This window comes from Diadema antillarum, unplaced genomic scaffold, assembly GCF_040938485.1.
Source record: "Diadema antillarum isolate AM-2024a unplaced genomic scaffold, OU_Dant_1.0 scf00000049, whole genome shotgun sequence".
Taxonomy (NCBI): Eukaryota; Metazoa; Echinodermata; class Echinoidea; order Diadematoida; family Diadematidae; genus Diadema; species Diadema antillarum.
Window position 1 is genome coordinate 625,202 of NW_027270938.1, and position 7,299 is coordinate 632,500.

A 7,299-nucleotide genomic window follows, 5' to 3' on the forward strand; every position below is an offset into this window, starting at 1 on the left:
TCGTGTCAGAATCGCACGGATTTGGTCTTTCTTCACCAACTATGGACAATCTCAGAGCTGGCTAAGACTTTGGCAGCGAGACTGATTATTTTCTTTTTAATTTGTTTATTTATTGCTCTGCTCGCAGCAGCCGAAGGACTCTATAGGCTGAAAACGAAGAATGGCAAGAACCGGAAAACTGGAGAACTGCTTCTCAGGACGCCGTCGGATCGAAAGCTGCTGATCGTTGGCGCAACTATCGTTTTTATACCCACTCGCCAAGGTTTTACCCGTATCAGATCGAGGGGCTTCAGTCCATCGATTCATTTGTTTGAAAACTTTCTTGATACAATTGCAGTTGAAAGAAGCTAGTCTCCGTTACAGGAACCCCCATTGTAGGTTCGACATTCACAGCAGACACTGATTAGACTTTGCTTCAGACCTTTTTAAGCGACGGAAACATCCCCCATCCCCCCCCCCCAAAAAAAAAAATGCTTCAGGGCACATGTAATATCAGACTTAAGATTTGCACACTATCATGTTTTAATATCCTATAACTCGCCTTAGATAAGTCGTCATTTGATATCTCATTCGGGAAAAATGCTGGACTATGTTATTGACAAACTCAGATTGGTGAGTCTGCGAATAAAACTAAGTGCTTAGCATACAAGTCCAAGGCGGAAAACAATGGTTCCGTTATCCGGAACAGATACTTTTGTTCTTTTTTTTTACTTTATAGACATAATGATGAACATTAGTGACTGAATCCTGAAAATAACAAAAGTTATTTTTTTTAATTGTTATATCATTCTAGCTTGCAAACGGAGAGACATACTGTTTCAATCACTTTTTTTTTTCAAAACAGCCAGTCGTTCTATTCAGAAGGGGGAATCACCGACCAGTATTATACATGATACGACTAACGTTAAGTTTCAGTATATTATGTTGGAACAATCACTGGGAGTTCGACTATCAGAGAGTCTTTTAAAGGTGGTATCCTTAGAAACCTCAACAGCAGTTGTCTATACTACATTTTTCTTGCATGCACATCATCATTTGCATATACAAAAGACGGACATTTCGAATTTTGTCAGTTGCTACCTTCCTTCTGATTCGGTCTTGACTTACGTACCGCACTGAAATTCCACCGCTTAGGAACGTCAATCCGACTTATGTGCTCAGGATTTCAGTCAGTTGCATTTTGGAGTAATTATGCGTTCTTAGAATATAATTTGTTCCACTGGTACAATGTCCTTCGATGGAAAACCCCCCCCCCCCCAGATATATCTACATCGTTTACTTTCTTTTTATGTCAAGCATGTGCACATTATTTTGATGAATGCCTTATCATGTGGAATCCTTTCCTGTCGTTCTGCGAGGTAGCCCTCCCCCATGTTAAAAAGAAAACCCAATAAAAGGAATTTACAGATTTCTTAGTCCCTGATATGACATCTGTACTACAGACGATTTATGGTATGTAGTATTTCCGTTTATGTCTGTCTAGTCGGGCCACGGTCAGTTATTTCAAAACATATTTATGGGTTTTCATTGAGGGGATAACTAAGTTTCGGAATCCTTCTCTTTGTCATGAGAAACATCAAGTAACCATTCCTACATTTACATGAAATATCGCATTTAATTCACTCTCTGTTTTTAGATCTTTAGATCATTTTGTGCAGGCCTCGAGGAGCAGAGTATTTTGTAAAAGAGACGATGATAGTAAATAAATATGTATCTCATTTACACTCAGTGCCAAAGCGCAATGGGACATAAATCATGCAATCGGAAACGTGGGGACTGTCAGTGAATGGAAGCTTTGCCAGATGTGAAGTTCAATGACTGCTTAATGACGGCCGGACTGATTGGAGTGATATAGGCTGGTTCACCTTGACACTTGGCCCATACTGCACGTGTTCAAACAAGGAGACTCACTCGTTCGGACGCCATGAGCTCGTTTCCGTTTTACCTTGTCACCTGTTATTCGATTCAGGTGAGGCAGCTTTTCATCGGAGTTTATTGCATTATGACGATCATCGTTGACGAAATGAATGAATAGAATGGTTTTGGATGATTTTTGGATCAAGTACACGTTGAGAGGTACGGAAGGAATATTGCTTTCAGGGGAATAGCAAAGTTTATTTTGACAGCGATAATGTGTCACACAACAAGCATTCAAAAACATTTTGTACAATTCAACAGTTACATCATTTATAAGTGGAATTATGACTTAAATTTGAAAACAAAGCCATGTGCCAAATGCTTTAATCTCGAGATACCGCACACATCAATACAGTACTAGCTACTCATTTTATAACTATGAATTCAAGCATATAACTCGAAAGGAGTTGAGAAATGTTACAGAGAAGTTTGTACTTGACAAGGTGAAACGAGGAGTAATGCTTTCTCTTTACCGTCCCTTGCTCCGTAATCGGAAATCCTATAAGACAGAAGGAATTTTAAAATTCAAAAGGTGACAAGAAGTTTTGATGACCACTACTAGAGCCTCATAGAGGAAGCAACACTATCAATATCAAATCGTGTGAAAACACACTGAAACAATCGATTAAAATCGTTCGTCAAGAGATACTCGATTACTTGACCCCATGAAAGATTGTAACATAAAATTACCAGTCATGTTTAAAAGTCCCTGCAATCAAAATGTATTAATGCCTTTTGCTGCCTTTGGATCTGTACATAACCTACTCACTAGATACACAGTATGTGCCTTACCATTCATTGCTTTGTCAAAAAAAAAAATTGTCAGAAATATTTGCATGAAGAGAACATGTGATGCTATTGTGAGTGCAGGTAGTAACAGCAATGATTGGCAAGGCAGATAACTGCCTATTGTTCAGCTCAAGTGATATAGGAGGATGATCAATGTCACAGCAGGAATGTTTTGAGATTTTTGGGGGAGGTGGGGTAAATAGGGTGCAGAAAAAATAATGAAAAATGTTTAAAGATATATGATGCATATTTTCGTGAAGTATTTAGTAATTTGGTTACGTAAAGATCAAAGGGCATCAATAGAGGTCAACATACATTTGGATTGCAGGGACCTTTTAAAGGACTTGTATCGGTTTGTATAAACAGGGCGGTGATGTGACTTTATAGTCGGTGGTTCGTCTGCCTTGCAATCAGATGGCTTCTACTTCTGTGAAGTGTAGTTGAACAGTACTGTGTGTAACCACTGGTAACTATGCTATCTCCTATGTAGTAAAAGGTAAAACACTCTGTCCTTCCAATAAGACAATAATGACACAGAGGTTTCGTGTGTGATGGAGCCACGGCTCACTCACATATACAAGGTCCCACTTCATTCAAAGAGCAGGGTAATAGTCCAGTGATGTGGTCCAACCATAACACTCACATCAGAAAATGGAAAATGATGCCAACCCTTCGGGGTTACCTTCAGGTAAATAGCAATAGTCAGCAAACGGTATCAACCAGGCACATTGCAATGCCATACGAAGAAGTTATGATACGATGAAGAAACACATTTTGGAAATCAGAGTCTTCCTATGTGGACTGAAAAATGTAGGAATTGTGACGCTGTATTCTGGCAAGATATAACATTTAAAATGAATTAACGCTCTCAATAAAGAAAAAAAAAATAGTTATACAGCATGTTGACAATACATTTGATAAAAGATAGACCAAAAAAAAAAATCACTTACAATCTTTGCATTATTCTTTACACAAAGGGTAAAAAGAGGCTAGCTCCTTCTGCCTATAAATGTATATACCGTGAAATTCATAAAGTTTTAAAAATGTACCCATCTGTACTGTATCTATCTGTATTCATTCGAAAAAATGATAATGGACAATTCCATGTTCATGAATGCCATACAGTGAAGGAGCCACCCTCCTCCCTTGAACATAGACATATCGGTCACTTGTCACAAACAAGCAATATTGATAGATTTATTCCAACGAGCCATAGCCGTGTATTGCTCGAATGGAATACAGAAAGTTAAAACAATAATCACCCGTGTGACCATTGTTCCCCCGTGGTACTACCACCACCACACTAACCTGGACAGGAAGCGGGATTATTTTCCTGACATTCTGTCGTTGTCTCCAGTTTGAAACATTTTGAAACCTTGTGCGCCCCGCTTGTAACTTGAACTTTGCTCTATAGAGAATTAATCGATATGCTGCTATGAACATAGACCGGAATGTCTGCTGTTTGTGTTCCCTTAGGACAATAGAAGAATGCAATGACAATAGCAACGGACCTCGCCTAATTGACTTCTGAAAAAAGGAAGCAATCAGTAATGGCATTCATTATGTATACTAGTAGACGAAGGCCATGGCATTCCACCGCCGTTGCCAAGGTTTCTCCCTCCAACAAACTCAAGGCATCGTACAGCAATCAAGGTTAATTTAAAATTAACATAATACTGTAATTATCTCGATGAACATTCTAACTGTCAGAAAACTTCTAAGCCCACAAGTTGACCAAGAGTGCATGCATGATTATTTCATGTCACTAGAAAATCACCCCGTGCATTTTGTGTGGTCTTTGAGATACACTGTAACAAATAACAGCAACAGATACATTGCATATGATGAATTCTTATCATAACTTCGCCTTAATTGATGTAATATTCGAGACCATAGCTCCAACACGTAAAGTGATTTTTACACCGTGCACCTGCATTCAATATATGGGAGAGACGCCGAGCGCCGCTACAATGACCGCTCTTAACCGTTTGCATGTTTAACACTCTCTTTCGTATCCCCTCTTGTGTGTGCGTTTGCGTGTGTCTGTATTGAGTGCTTACCGTGTGTGTCATTTGTATGAGCAAGGAGGTTTAATACATTGGAGTTCCAACTGGCTGCAATTATTCAAACAATTGTCAGATTTCTATTGATGTACAAAAGAATTCCACAGGTGCACTTGTGCCTTTGATGATCGATGTTCCAAGCCGCCGTCTTGCTGAGCAATCTGAAGATTCATTTTGAACGTTATCATAATGTTGGTCATATTTTGCTTATTTATGTATTAAATGAAATGAAATTTTACGTAATGATAAAGCATGTAAAACAAAAGTCAATTCCGTCCAGAAATTTGCGCAAAAGTGTAAATCAGAGCTGTATCATGTGAAAATGTTTAAAACTACCATCCTGGAAAGCTGCTTTTATCACTTTTCCGCTTAATTTCCACAAATGAAACTAATGTGGAATAATCTTCAAGTATAATTCTTTATTGATAGATATATCAAATTAGTGCCCGGGTATGCCCAGTCGAGTAATTTTCATCTTTATTTCAGCATTTTTTTGCTCAATTCTATTCGCGCATTCTCGTGTCTGTACCTCCTACCTTTTATAAGAAGGGACAGCGAAGAGTAATTACCATCACAAAGACATATCTTCCTTTGAAAGGGGCTGGTGATTATGCAATGAGACACGAGTCAATTGTCTTCCTATCTGAGCGGCAGATCCAGTTTGCCACATGCTTCAAATATTTTTTGAGCGGCGGCTTCGAACATCTAGCAAAGTAAATAAGACGGTTGTGACTCCATTCTCTAGAACCTCCTTGGTATGAGTTTGTATTGGTGTGTATGTGTCTGTCACGTGTGTGTGTGTGTGTGTGTGTGTGTGTGTGTGTGTGTGTAAGCACGTATCTGTGGATTAAACATTGACTCTATGATGACAGTGATTATTTGAATATCTCTCATCTTTTGTCTTTTGTTCTTTGGATACAGTAGAGTTTATTCATATTGATCTTTCCTTCTTTCTTATTTTTCCGCACCATCTTGACATACAAGCATAATGACATCAACAACGCTTTACAGGGTAACAGAAAACACTAAGAGAAAATGTAATAATAAACTGCAAGAATTACTTAGTAGCAACTAAATGACAGAAGGTATTAAATTACGTTGGATATATGCTACCTTAGCATGTTTATTATACATGTCATAAAATATCTGTAGTTTCTTTTTATCTCAATCATCTCAATCATGGTCCTTCATTCGTACGCAACTAAAGACCTTGCCAAATTGCTTAGCTGTAGTAACAACTAATTTGTTAATCCTTGAGTAGCATATAGTGAGGCATGCACTGTAAACGCAATAACAGTACGTTGAATAAAGTAGCTTTCACACATTCCACGCATCAAGACACTCAATGAATGATGACATACATTTTCATTCTGTATGTTTATTCACTCTCACTTCCAGACGAAATTCATAACCAACACAAGTCATGAAAATGTTGATGCATAATCAAGCTTTTTCAATTGATGATAATTATTTTTCTTTTTATCATTTTGACTCACTAAACATGCACATGATTAAAAGATGGAACAGCATGAGTTACCAGTAGATAATTAAAGGTAACTTTTTTTCTCTTAAATTGGTACTCTAACCTAGTGTCTAGGGGGATTTAAAAGACCAGAGCATTTATTTTCATGAAAGGAGATCGGTTGTATTTTTATTAAAGTCCCCTGTAATGAGACACACACGTGCACGTGCATACACAGATGGTGCATCTCTTTCCTTCTCTGTCTCTCCTATCTCACCCACCCTTTTGGATATATCTATAGTGGTTCATTATTTACTTTTTAGTACACATAATGATCAGGCACAGTACCTTTACAATGTCGTTAACAAGGGCACTGACCTGCATGTTGTTGTGCCGAATCTTTCATGGCGAACCGTGTGAGATATTCGGTGATTAAATACATCTGTGCTATCGTCGTTGGGCCCATTAAAATCAACTGGTGTATATTATTCATTAAAACCTTTCACATCTGAATAGGCAGCCTGCTGTCAACGATAGCTTAATCGAGGTGTTTTGTTTTACGGATGAGAGTATTACGAGTGTGGTCATGCAGGGAACACATAACAATAACACATCTATAAACGACCTTTATTACGTTTGACATTTTTTTTCTTTCTTTCATTATAAACTTTGCTAGGGCTCACATGCCACTGCTGGGTATAACGAGTGTGGATGGTGTGGTGGTGTTTTCTAGAGAATGTAGAATGTGGATGTTGGTAAGTAGTCTGAAAAGGAGACCCCTCTCCGATGTTAAAGCCAGAAGTGGAAGAACTGGAAGAATGGGATGTGAAGAAATGAAAGCTTTTTCTTTTTTCGTCGATTGCATGAGTTGGCAACAGTGTACGAGCTGTGCTCTTTAGTGAACCCCTAATAGTTTTCTTAGAGCATGGGCAATGTAACAAGTTGGGTTTGAAACTATATTATGCATACGTGATTTTAAATCGTTAGTTACCTCTAATTTTATCGTACAGTCAACTATTGTGCGCTCAAGATTTGTGCTTTTCCTGTGTGACGCTATATGTTACGTGA